Here is a 14246-nt window from a genome sequence, read left to right as displayed (position 1 = left end):
CTGGGGCCAGAAGGGTTTCACCTGGTGCCTGCTCTTGAGGAACTGACACAGGTGCAGGCTCCTCAGAATCTAGGCCCTGCCCCAGTTCAGCCGGCCCTGGAGGCAGGGACTCCTGTGCAGGCTGGGATTCCTCTGGTTCAGCCTCTGAATCGGAATCCCAGGCCATCACACCTTCTGTTTCAACCGCCAAACCTCTCAGGGGAGCATTTGCAACCGTTTGCAACATTTTTGAGTGAATGGCCGAAAGTCAGATTTTTGATAAAATTGTGACCCCGGGGCTTAGGGATTTTTTGAAAAAAATCTTTTTCAGCCGGTTAAGTTGTCGAGCGCTGACTCCTTTTTCCTGAGATAAAAAGCCTTCTGTTTCGACCGCCAAACCTCTCAGGGGAGCATTTGCAACCGTTTGGCACCATTTTTGAGTGAATGGCCGAAAGTCAGATTTTTCATCAAATTGTGACCCCGGGGCTTAGGGATTTTTTCAGAAAAATATTTTTCTGCCGGTTAAGTTGTCGAGGGATGATTTCTTTTCCTGTGATAAAAAGCCTTCTGTTTCGACTGCCACCATGGCTTTAACTATACGGACCTTTGTTGGAAAGGTGACGTCTCTACTTCTCAAGATGCTGTCTAGGCCTGTCATTGCCCTTCTCCCAAGAAGCAGACGTCTTTTAATTTCGTGGCTGCTGTCACCATCTGCAGTGATCATGGAGCCCAAGAAAGTAAAATCTCTCACTGCCTCCATTTCTTCCCCTTCTATTTGCCAGGAGGTGATGGGACCAGCGGCCATGATCTTCGTTTTTTTGATGTTGAGCTTCAGACCATATTTTGCGCTCTCCTCTTTCACCCTCATTAAAAGGTTCTTTAATTCCTCCTCACTTTCTGCCATCAAGGTTGTGTCATCTGCATATCTGAGGTTGTTGATATTTCTTCCGGCAATCTTAATTCCGGCTAGGGATTCATCCAGCCCATCCTTTCGCATGATGCATTCTGCATATAAGTTAAATAAGCAGGGGGACAAAATGCAGCCTTGTCGTACTCCTTTCCCAATTTTGAACCAGTCAGTTGTTCCATATCCAGTTCTAAATGTAGCTTCTTGTCCCACATAGAGATTTCTCTGGAGACAGATGAGGTGATCAGGCACTCCCATTTCTTTAAGAACTTGCCATAGTTTGCTGTGGTCGACACAGTCAAAGGCTTTTGCATAGTCAATGAAGGTAGTAAGGCAGTGGTGAAACAGCAGTAAGATAGTAGTAAAGTAGTAGTAAAGCGGTAGTAAAATGGTCCAATAGTAAAGCGGTGGAATAGTAGTAAAATAGCTTTAAAGTAGTAGTAAAGTTGTAGTAAAAGGATCGCAAGGTAGTAGTAAAATGATACCAAAGCAGTAGTAAGGTTGTAGTAAAATGGTAGTAAATTAGTAGTAAGTCGGTAGTAAAGTAGTAGCAAAGTAGTGGTGAAAGGGTAGTAAAGTAGTAGTAAAAGGATAGCAAGGCAGTAGTAAAATGATAGCAAAGCAGTAGTAAGGTAAATCGGTAGTTGTAAAACGGTAGTAAGTGAAGCGGTAGCAGCAAAGCAGTAGCAAAGCAGTAGTAAAGTAGTAGCAAACTAGCAATGAAGCGGTAGTAAAGTAGTAGTAAAGTAGTAGTAAAGTGGTTGTAAAATGGTAGTAAAGTAGTAATAAAGTGGTTGTAAATCAGTAGTACAGTAGTAGTAAAGTGGTAGTAAAGCAGTAGTAAAGTGGTAGTAAAGTAGTAGTAAGAATGACCTCAGACGTGTTCGTTGTACAAAAAGGCGCTATGTTGGTAGCCTCAATCACAGAGGTTTTCCCAGTTGTTTCCATATAAAGTAGTGGGGCGGGGGGAATGGCTTCTCAGTGTTTGTATGTTGATCCCACTATTATGTTAAAAAGTACACCAGAATTTAGTGGCGTTGCATATTTTGGGTCCCAAAATGTCCCCGCCAGCAGTGGCTGCATAAAATCCTTTAGTCAGAACTGAGCGATGGGCAACACACTGTCGTGAGTCAGGAGCTGTGTGAGGAGCCAGTAGTCAAAATAAGGATTATATCTTAGATTATATCTTACCGGCCCAGTGGTTTTTCCTATGTTCTTCAGTAGGCACCATTTCTGAGTGAATTGGAGAACATCAGATTTTTGATGAAATTGTGACCCCCGGGGCTTAGCGATGTTTTCAAAAAAATCGTTCTCGGCTGGTTAAGTTGTCGAGGGCTGATTTCTTTTCCTGAGATAAAAAGCCTTCTGTTTCGACCGCCAAACCTCTCAGCGGAGTATTTGCAACCGTTTGGCAGCATTTTTGAGTGAATGGCCGAAAGTCAGATTTCTGATGAAATTGTGACCCCGGGGCTTAGGGATTTTTTCAGAAAAATCTTTTTCTCCCGGTTAAGTTGTCGAGGGCTGATTTCTTTTCCTGTGATAAAAGGCCTTCTGTTTCGACCGCCACCATGGCTTTAACTATACGGACCTTTGTTGGAAAGGTGACGTCTCTACTTCTCAAGATGCTGTCTAGGCCTGTCATTGCCCTTCTCCCAAGAAGCAGGCGTCTTTTAATTTCGTGGCTGCTGTCACCATCTGCAGTGATCATGGAGCCCAAGAAAGTAAAATCTCTCACTGCCTCCATTTCTTCCCCTTCTATTTGCCAGGAGGTGATGGGACCAGTGGCCATGATCTTCGTTTTTTTGATGTTGAGCTTCAGACCATATTTTGCGCTCTCCTCTTTCACCCTCATCAAAAGGTTCTTTAATTTCTCCTCACTTTCTGCCATTAAGGTTGTATCATCTGCATATCTGAGGTTGTTGATATTTCTTCCGGCAATCTTAATTCCAGCTTGGGATTCATCCAGCCCAGCCTTTCGCATGATGCATTCTGCATATAAGTTAAATAAGCAGGGGGACAAAATGCAGCCTTGTCGTACTCCTTTCCCAATTTTGAACCAGTCAGTTGTTCCATATCCAGTTCTAACTGTAGCTTCTTGTCCCACATAGAGATTTCTCTGGAGACAGATGAGGTGATCAGGCACTCCCATTTCTTTAAGAACTTGCCATAGTTTGCTGTGGTCGACACAGTCAAAGGCTTTTGCATAGTCAATGAAGCAGAAGTAGATGCGTTTTTGGAACTCTCTAGCTTTCTCCATAATTCAGCATATGTTTGCAATTTGGTCTCTGGTTCCTCTGCCTCTTCTAAATCCAGCTTGCACTTCTGGGAGTTCTCGATCCACATACTGCTTGAGCCTTCCCTGTAGAATTTTAAGCATAACCTTGCTAGCGTGTGAAATGAGTGCAATTGTGCGATAGTTGGAGCATTCTTTGGCACTGCTCTTCTTTGGGATTGGGATGTAGACTGATCTTCTCCAATCTTCTGGCCACTGCTGAGTTTTCCAAATTTGCTGGCATATTGAGTGTAGCACCTTAACAGCATCATCTTTTAAAATTTTAAATAGTTCAGCTGGAATACCATCACTTCCACTGGCCTTGTTATTTGCAGTGCTTTCTAAGGCCCATTTGACTTCACTTTCCAGGATGTCTGTCTCAAGGTCAGCAACCACACTACCTGGGGTGTCTCTCCTTGCTATTCTTTGGAAATCTGCATTCAATTTCCTGTATCTTTCACTATCTCCCTCGCATTTTGCTTACCTTCTCTCCTCCGCTATTTGTAAGGCCTCGTTGGACAGCCACTTTGCTTTCTTGCATTTCCTTTTCATTGGGATGGTTTTTGTTGTTGCCTCCTGTACAATGTTACGAGCCTCCATCCATAGTTCTTCAGGCACTCTGTCCACCAAATCTAAATCCTTAAACCTGTTCCTCACTTCCACTGTGTATTCATAAGGGATTTGACTTAGATTGTATCTTACCGGCCCAGTGGTTTTTCCTACTTTCTTCAGTTTAAGCTTGAATTTTGCTATAAGAAGCTGATGATCTGAGCCACAGTCAGCTCCAGGTCTTGTTTTTGCTGACTGTATAGAGCTTCTCCATCTTTGGCTGCAGAGAATATAATCAATCTGATTTCGATGCTGCCCATCTGGTGATGTCCATGTGTAGAGTCGTCTCTTGTGTTGTTGGAAAAGCGTGTTTGTGATGACCAGCTTGTTCTCTTGACAGAACTCTATTAGCCTTTGCCCTGCTTCGTTTTGATCTCCAAGGCCAAACTTGCCAGTTGTTCCTTTTATCTCTTGCCTCCCTACTTTAGCATTCCAATCCCCTATAATGAGAAGAACATCCTTCTTTGGTGTCACTTCTATAAGGTGTTGTAAGTCTTCATAGAATTGGTCAATTTCAGTCAATTTCAGTTTCTTCAGCACCAGTAGTTGGTGCATAAACTTGGATTACTGTGACGTTAAAAGGTCTGCCTTGGATTCGTATCGAGATCATTCTATCATTCTATTCTATGTATAACTCCATACCATCCAACATTTCTCCCATGAACATAGGGACGTCCTAAGGAAAAGCAGGATAACATCAGAAACCAGGACAGCTTCAATAAATATGGGACTGTCCCGGGAAAATTAGGGACAACTGGAAGGTTTGCAAAAGTGGGGAAGTTAAGATCAAGGAACAAGAGAGAAGTCATGAGTGAAGGACAAGCCAAAGGAGAGGTTGAGGGAGGAGGCTTATTGGTTTGTTCTGGTTCTTGTTTTTATTGTCTATTGTGTGTTTTTTACCTTGCATTTTTAAGTTGTAAACCAACCTTAAATCTACGGATGAAGGGCAGTATATACAATTAATAAAATAGTAAGAATACTATTTGTTACTATAGACAGGCATGCCATTGTTCAGGAAAGTCTACTGTATAAATAGTAAAGGAGGATAAGTAATAAAGTAGCAGTAGTAAAGTGGAAGTAAATCTACGGATGAAGGGCAGTATATACAATTAATAAAATAGTAAGAATACTATTTGTTACTATAGACAGGCATGCCATTGTTCAGGAAAGTCTACTGTATAAATAGTAAAGGAGGATAAGTAATAAAGTAGCAGTAGTAAAGTGGAAGTGAAGTGGTAGTAAAGCAATAGTAAACCAGTAGTGAAGTAGCAGTTAAGCAATGGTAAAACAATAGTAAAGTGGTGGAATAGTAGTAAAATAGCAGTAAAGTAGTAGTAGTAATGCAGTAGTAAAATAGTAGTAAAATGGTAGTAAGGCAGTGGTGAAACAGCAGTAAGATAGTAGTAAAGTAGTAGTAAAGCGGTAGTAAAATGGTCCAATAGTAAAGCGGTGGAATAGTAGTAAAATAGCTTTAAAGTAGTAGTAAAGTTGTAGTAAAAGGATAGCAAGGTAGTAGTAAAATGAAAGCAAAGCAGTAGTAAGGTAGTAGTAAAATGGTAGTAAATTAGTAGTAAGTCGGTAGTAAAGTAGTAGTAAAATGATAGCAAAGCAGTAGTAAGGTAGTAGTAAATCTGTAGTTGTAAAACGGTAGTAAGTGAAGCGGTAGCAGCGAAGCAGTAGCAAAGCAGTAGCAAAGCAGTAGTAAAGTAGTAAAGTAGTAGTAAAGTAGTAGTAAAGTAGTATTAAAGCGATAGTAAAGTAGTAGTAAAGTAGTAGTAAAGCGGTAGTAAAGCAGTAGTAAAGTGGTAGTAAAGTGGTAGTAAAGCAGTAGTAAAGTGGTATTAAGGTAGTAGTAAGAATGACCTCAGAAGTGTTCATTGTACAATAAGGCGCCATTTTTGTGTTTTTTTTAATAAATATTTATTGAGATTTTTTAAAATACAAAATGCAAAAATAATAAACAATATAACATGGATCATAACACATTTTTCAGAACTTCTTTGGACTCCCTCGCGTCTCCCACTCCCACTTACATCGTTATAATTTTTTTCCAGCAATTTATCATCTTGTTTATATTCTTAAATTTTGTTCAGTTGATTTAATCTATTCTCCACAAATTTTATGTTTCCCTCAATCTCACTTATCGTCAAGTTCAGATCTTATTCAATGGTAGGCAATTATTTATGATCTAGCATCCTTCTTAGCATTCAACCAAATTACAATACTTTTGTAGATAAATCTTGAATTTCTTCCATTCTTCTTCAACCCTCTCTTCTCCCAGGTCTCGAATTCTGCCAGTCATCTCGGCCAGTTGCATATAGTCCATCAGCTGCATCTGCCACTCTTCCAGTGTGGGTAGATCTTGAGTTTTCCAGCTCCTAGCGATAAGTATCCTTGCTGCCGTTGTTGCATACATAAAAAATGTTCGGTCCTTCTTTAACACCTTCTGGCCGACAATGCCCAGAAGGAAGGCCTCTGGTTTCTTAGTGAAGGTATACTTAAATACCTTTTTCAACTCATTATATATCATTTCCCAGAAGGCCTTCACTCTAGGGCAAGTCCACCAGAGGTGAAAGAATGTTCCTTCGTGTTCTTTACATTTCCAACATTTATTATCAGACAAATGGTATATTTTGGCAAGTTTAACTGGGGTCATGTACCATCTATATATCATTTTCATTACGTTTTCCTTCAAAGCGTTACATGCAGTGAAGTTCAGCCCAGTGGTCCACAACCTTTCCCAGTCCTCAAACATAATATTATGCCCAATATCCTGAGCCCACTTTATCATAACCGATTTAACCATTTCGTCTTGTGTATTCCATTTCAGCAGCAAGTTATACATTCTTGATAATACCTTAGTTTTTGGTTCTAACAATTCTGTTTCCAACTTCGATTTCTCCACCTGGAACCCTACCTTTTTGTCATTTTTAAAAACTTCTTTAATCTGAGCGTAATGTAACCAGTCTCGCACTTTATCCTTCATTTTCTCCAAACTCTGCAATTTCCAATTATCTTCATCTTTTTCTAAAATTTCCCAATATTTTGGCCATTTGGCCTCCATATTGGGTCTTTTTCGGGCCTTAGCTTCCAGAGGTGAAAGCCACCTCGGAGTTTTGTTTTCCAGTAAGTCTTTGTATTTTGTCCAGACATTAAAAACTGCTTTCCTGACAATATGGTTCTTGAAGACCTTATTGATCTTAACCTTATCGTACCATAGATATGCATGCCATCCAAAGGCGTTGTTAAACCCTTCCAAATCCAATACGTCAGTGTCTTCGAGAAGTAGCCAGTCTTTTAGCCAGCAAAAGGCTGCGGCTTCATAATACAACTTTAAGTCCGGCAGGGCAAAGCCCCCTCTTTCTTTCGCATCAGTTAGTATCTTAAACTTAATTCTGGGCTTTTTGCCCTGCCAGACAAATTTAGATATATCTCTCTGCCACTTCCGGAAGCACTCTGTTTTATCCACAATCTGCAATGTTTGAAACAAAAACAACATCCTTGGCAATACATTCATCTTAACAGCAGCAATTCGGCCTAACAAAGAAAGCTTCAATTTTGTCCAACTATCCAAATCTCTCTTAATTTCAAACCAACATTTTTCATAATTATCCTTAAATAGACTCAGATTTTTTGCTGTTATGTTTACCCCTAGGTACTTTACTTTTTTGACCACAGTTAGTTCTGTTTCTCTCTGAAACTGTTCCAACTCTACATCTGTCAGATTTTTCTCCAACACCTTAGTTTTCTGTTTATTTAGTTTAAATCCCGCCACCCGACCAAAATCTTGGATCAGTTGTAATACTCTTTTTGTACTAGATTCTGGCTCCTGCAGGGTCAGAACTAGGTCATCTGCAAAGGCTTTAAGTTTATATTGTTTCGCTCCGACCTGAATCCCTTCCACCAACCGGTCCCCTCTAATCATATTCAAGAGCACCTCCAGAACTGATATAAACAACAAAGGGGAAATCGGGCAGCCTTGTCGTGTTCCTTTTTCAATTTTAAACTCTTCAGTGACCACATTGTTTACTATCAATTTAGCCTTTTGTTCTGAATATATTGCATCAATCCCATTCTCAAAACCCCGACCCACTCCCATTTCTTTTAAATTTCCCTTCATGAATTTCCAAGAGATATTATCAAAGGCCTTCTCCGCATCTATAAAGATTAGCACTGCTTTTGTATTTATGTCAGTTTGCAAAAGCTCCAAAATGTCAATAATGTTCCTTGTATTGGCAAACATGTGTCTACCTGGGAGAAAGCCTGCCTGGTCTTTATGAATTACTTCGTTTAAAACTTTTTTAAGTCTACTTGCCAAAACGTCTGCAAATATTTTATAATCCACATTTAAAAGGGAGATGGGACGGTAGTTCTTAAGTTGTGTCTTTTCAGCTTCCGATTTTGGTATCAATGTGATGAAAGCTTCCTTCCACGATTCCGGCGCCCTCCTCCCCTCCATAATTTCATTGCTAACCTCCATCAATGGTTGTATCAAATGGTCTTTTAATATCTTATAGTACTTGGAGGTTAGCCCATCTGGCCCTGGAGATTTGCCCAGTTTCATGTTTTGAATGGCTTGTTCAATTTCTTGGCATGTTATTTTACTGTTCAGGAGAGATCTATTTTCTTGTGACAACTTTTTAAGTCCATTTTTCTCCAAAAATTGTTTAATCTCAACCTCATTCTGTGGCCCTTGGGTGTATAATTTTTTGAAGTATTTCCAAAAACACTTTCTAATCTCCATGGGGTTCTGAATATTTCTTCCTTCAATTTCCAAATTTGTAACTGTATTCAATTTTTGTCTCTTCTTCAACTGCCAAGCTAGCAGTTTCCCACATTTATTTGCCGATTCAAAAGTTTTTTGTTTCATTAATTTAATCTTCCACTCTATTTCCTGATTTATCAGTTTAGAATACTGTGCTTGATAGAGTTTGATTTCTCTCAAGATCGGCAGGGACTTCGGGTTTGATCTTAACTTCTTCTCTAATTCTTTTATTTTCTCCAAAATCTTATCTTTTCTGTCATTTTGTGTCCTCTTCCTTGCAGCATTCTGTTGTATCAAGAACCCCCTCATCACAGCTTTACTTGCATCCCAAATAATTCTTTTTTCCACCGTAGTGTTCATATTTATCTCAAAGTAATCCTTCAATGCTTTCTGGGCCTTCTTAATAATCTCCTGATCTCTGAACAAATTGTCATTCATCTTCCATCTAAAGGAGCCAGTTGGTAATAGTATCATATCCATTTTCAGTGCATTATGGTCGGAGCAGGTTTTTGGGCAGATTTCCACCTTTCTGACCTTCGGTGCCAGACCTCTAGTTATCCATATTTGGTCGATTCTTGTCCAAGTTAGCTGAGCTTCAGAGAAGAATGTTCCTTCTTTTCCCAAGGGGTTCTTCGTTCTCCAAATGTCAATCCAGTCCATATTGTCAGTCAGTTCAAAAAAGGTCTTTGGTAGTCTGCCATCTTTAGTGACATTCTGGCTTTGTGACTTATCCATGTTAGTTGATACGACCCCGTTCATATCTCCCATCATGATGATGTTGTCATAATCCAGATATTCCAGCATAGTCTCATGCAACTTCTTGAAAAATTCCGACTTCCCTTCATTTGGTGCATAAATTCCTAATATCAGAATCTTTTCTCCTTGATGTTGTATTTCGATTGCCAAAATTCTTCATTTTTGAATGAATTGCAGAACGTCAGATTTTTGCTGAAATTGTGACCGCTTAGGGATTTTTCCAAAAACAGTTGTTCAGAGGTTGAGGGCTAATTCTGTTTCCGATGATAAAAACGCATCTGTTTCCACCGAAAAACCTTTCAGGGGATCGTTTGCAATAGTTTGGCACCATTTTTGAGTGAATTGCAGAAAGTCAGAAATTTTGAAGAAATTTTGACCGCGTGGCTTAGGGATTTTTTAAAAAAAAAGTTGTTCAGACGTCGAGGCTGAATTCTGTTTCAAATGATAAAAACCCACCTGTTTCCACCGAAAAACCTTTCAGGGGATCGTTTACAACAGTTCAGAACCATTTTTGAATGAATTGCAGAAGGTCAGATTTTTGCTGAAATTGTGACCGCGCGGCTTAGCGATTTTTTCAAAAAAAAGTTGTTTGGACGTCGAGGCCTAATTCTGTTTCCGATGATAAAAACCTATCTGTTTCCACCGCAAAACCTTTCAGGGGATCGTTTGCAACAGTTCAGCACCATTTTTGATTGAATTGCATTTGATGTTGAGCTTCAGACCATATTTTGCGCTCTCCTCTTTCACCCTCATTAAAAGGTTTTTTTAATTCTTCCTCACTTTCTGCCATCAAGGTTGTATCATCTGCATATCTGAGGTTGTTGATATTTCTTCCGGCAATCTTAATTCCAGCTTGGGATTCATCCAGCCCAGCCTTTCGCATGATGCATTCTGCATATCAATTAAATAAGCAGGGAGACAAAATGCAGCCTTGTCGTACTCCTTTCCCAATTTTGAACCAGTCAGTTGTTCCATATCCAGTTCTAACTGTAGCTTCTTGTCCCACATAGAGATTTCTCAGGAGACAGATGAGGTGATCAGTCACTCCCATTTCTTTAAGAACTTGCCATAGTTTGCCATGGTCGACACAGTCAAAGGCTTTTGTATAGTCAATGAAGCAGAAGTAGATGTCTTTCTGGAACTCTCTAGCTTTCTCCATAATTCAGCACATGTTTGCAATTTGGTCTCTGGTTCCTCTGCCTCTTCTAAATCCAGCTTGCACTTCTGGGAGTTCTCGGTCCACATACTGCTTGAGCCTTCCCTGTAGAATTTTAAGCATAACCTTGCTAGCGTGTGAAATGAGTGCAATTGTGCGATAGTTGGAGCATTCTTTGGCACTGCCCTTCTTTGGGATTGGGATGTAGACTGATCTTCTCCAATCTTCTGGCCACTGCTGAGTTTTCCAAATTTGCTGGCATATTGAGTGTAGCACCTTAACAGCATCATCTTTTAAAATTTTAAATAGTTCAACTGGAATACCATCACTTCCACTGGCCTTGTTATTTGCAGTGCTTTCTAAGGCCCATTTGACTTCACTTTCCAGGATGTCTGGCTCAAGGTCAGCAACCACACTACCTGGGGTGTACGAGACATCCATATCTTTCTGGTATAATTCCTCTGTGTATTCTTGCCACCTCTTCTTGATGTCTTCTGCTTCTGTTAGGTCCTTACCACTTTTGTCCTTTATTATGGTAATCTTTGTATGAAATGTTCCTTTCATATCTCCAATTTTCTTGAACAGATCTCTGGTTCTTCCCATTCTGTTGTTTTCCTCTATTGTTTGCATTGCTCGTTTAAGAAGGCTTTCTTGTCTCTCCTTGCTATTCTTTGGAAATCTGCATTCAATTTCCTGTATCTTTCACGATCTCCCTCACATTTTGCTTGCCTTCTCTCCTCCGCTATTTGTAAGGCCTCGTTGGACAGCCACTTTGCTTTCTTGCATTTCCTTTTCATTGGGATGGTTTTCGTTGTTGCCTCCTGTACAATGTTACGAGCCTCCATCCATAGTTCTTCAGGCACTCTGTCCACCAAATCTAAATCCTTAAACCTGTTCCTCACTTCCACTGTGTATTCATAAGGGATTTGACTTAGATTGTATCTTACCGGCCCAGTGGTTTTTCCTACTTTCTTCAGTTTAAGCTTGAATTTTGCTCTAAGAAGCTGATGATCTGAGCCACAGTCAGCTCCAGGTCTTGTTTTTGCTGACTGTATAGAGCTTCTCCATCTTTGGCTGCAGAGAATATAATCAATCTGATTTCGATGCTGCCCATCTGGTGATGTCCATGTGTAGAGTCGTCTCTTGTGTTGTTGGAAAAGCGTGTTTGTGATGACCAGCTTGTTCTCTTGACAGAACTCTATTAGCCTTTGCCCTGCTTCGTTTTGATCTCCAAGGCCAAACTTGCCAGTTGTTCCTTTTATCTCTTGACTCCCTACTTTAGCATTCCAATCCCCTATAATGAGAAGAACATCCTTCTTTGGTGTCACTTCTATAAGGTGTTGTAAGTCTTCATAGAATTGGTCAATTTCAGTTTCTTCAGCACCAGTAGTTGGTGCATAAACTTGGATTACTGTGATGTTAAAAGGTCTGCCTTGGATTCGTATCGAGATCATTCTATCATTCTATTCTATGTATAACTCCATACCATCCAACATTTCTCCCATGAACATAGGGACGTCCTAAGGAAAAGCAGGATAACATCAGAAACCAGGACAGCTTCAATAAATATGGGACTGTCACGGGAAAATTAGGGACAACTGGAAGGTTTGCAAAAGTGGGGAAGTTAAGATCAAGGAACAAGAGAGAAGTCATGAGTGAAGGACAAGCCAAAGGAGAGGTTGAGGGAGGAGGCTTATTGGTTTGTTCTGGTTCTTTTTTTTATTGTCTATTGTGTGTTTTTTACCTTGCATTTTTAAGTTGTAAACCAACCTTAAATCTACGGATGAAGGGCAGTATATACAATTAATAAAATAGTAACAATACTATTTGTTACTATAGACAGGCATGCCATTGTTCAGGAAAGTCTACTGTATAAATAGTAAAGGAGGATAAGTAATAAAGTAGCAGTAGTACAGTGGAAGTAAAGTGGTAGTAAAGCAATAGTAAACCAGTAGTGAAGTAGCAGTTAAGCAATGGTAAAACAATAGTAAAGTGGTGGAATAGTAGTAAAATAGCAGTAAAGTAGTAGTAAAATAGCAGTAAAGTAGTAGTAATGCAGTAGTAAAATAGTAGTAAAATGGTAGTAAGGCAGTGGTGAAACAGCAGTAAGATAGTAGTAAAGTAGTAGTAAAGCGGTAGTAAAATGGTCCAATAGTAAAGCGGTGGAATAGTAGTAAAATAGCTTTAAAGTAGTAGTAAAGTTGTAGTAAAAGGACCGCAAGGTAGTAGTAAAATGATACCAAAGCAGTAGTAAGGTAGTAGTAAAATGGTAGTAAAGCAGTAGTAAGGTAGTAGTAAATCGGTAGTTGTAAAATGGTAGTAAGTGAAGCGGTAGCAGCAAAGCAGTAGCAAAGCAGTAGTAAAGTAGTAGTAAAGTAGCAATGAAGCGGTAGTAAAGTAGTAGTAAAGTGGTTGTAAATCGGTAGTAAAGTAGTAGTAAAGTGGTAGTAAAGCAGTAGTAAAGTGGTAGTAAAGTAGTAGTAAGAATGACTTCAGAAGTGTTCGTTGTACAAAAAGGCGCCATGTTGGTAGCCTCAATCACAGAGGTTTTCCCAGTTGTTTCCATATAAAGTAGTGGGGCGGGGGGAATGGCTTCTCAGTGTTTGTATGTTGATCCCACTATTATGTTAAAAAGGACACCAGAATTTAGTGGCGTTGCATATTTTGGGTCCCAAAATGTCCCCGCCAGCAGTGGCTGCATAAAAATCTTTAGTCAGAACTGAGCGATGGGCAACACACTGTCGTGAGTCAGGAGCTGTGTGAGGAGCCAGTAGTCAAAATAAGGGATGTGACTTAGATTATATCTTACCGGCCCAGTGGTTTTTCCTACGTTCTTCAGTAGGCACCATTTCTGAGTGAATTGGAGAACATCAGATTTTTGATGAAATTGTGACCCCCGGGGCTTAGCGATGTTTTCAAAAAAATCGTTCTCGGCTGGTTAAGTTGTCGAGGGCTGATTTCTTTTCCTGAGTGAATGGCCGAAAGTCAGATTTTTCATCGCATTGTGACTCCGGGGCTTAGGGATTTTTTCAAAAAAATCTTTTTCTGCCGGTTAAGTTGTCAAGGGCTAACTTCTTGTCCTGTGATAAAAGGCCTTCTGTTTCGACCACCAAACCTCTCAGGGGAGCATTTGCTACCGTTTGGCACCATTTCTGAGTGAATTGGAGAACGTCAGATTTTTGATGAAATTGTGACCCCGGGGCTTAGGGATTTTTTCAAAAAAATCGTTCTCGGCCGGTTAAGTTGTCGAGGCCTGATTTCTTTTCCTGAGATAAAAAGCCTTCGGTTTCAACCGCCAAACCTCTCAGGGGAGCATTTGCAACCGTTTGGCACCATTTTTGAGTGAATTGCCGAAAGTCAGATTTTTCATCAAATTGTGACCCCAGGGCTGAGGGATTTTTTCAAAAAAATCTTTTTCTGCCGGTTAAGTTGTCGAGGGCTGATTTCTTTTCCTGAGATAAAAAGCCTTTTGTTTCGACTGCCAAACCTCTCAGGGGAGCATTTGCAACCGTATGGCAGCATTTTTGAGTGAATGGCCGAAAGTCAGATTTTTCATCAAATTTTGACCAGCTTGTTCTCTTGACAGAACTCTATTAGCCTTTGCCCTGCTTCGTTTTGATCTCCAAGGCCAAACTTGCCAGTTGTTCCTTTTATCTCTTGACTCCCTGCTTTAGCATTCCAATCCCCTATAATGAGAAGAACATCCTTCTTTGGTGTCACTTCTATAAGGTGTTGTAAGTCTTCATAGAATTGGTCAATTTCAGTTTCTTCAGCACTAGTAGTTGGTGCATAAACTTGGATT

The sequence above is a fragment of the Podarcis cretensis genome (assembly GCF_951804945.1).
Source record: "Podarcis cretensis genome assembly, chromosome: 11".
Taxonomy (NCBI): Eukaryota; Metazoa; Chordata; class Lepidosauria; order Squamata; family Lacertidae; genus Podarcis; species Podarcis cretensis.
Note: the sequence above shows the minus strand (reverse complement) of the source record.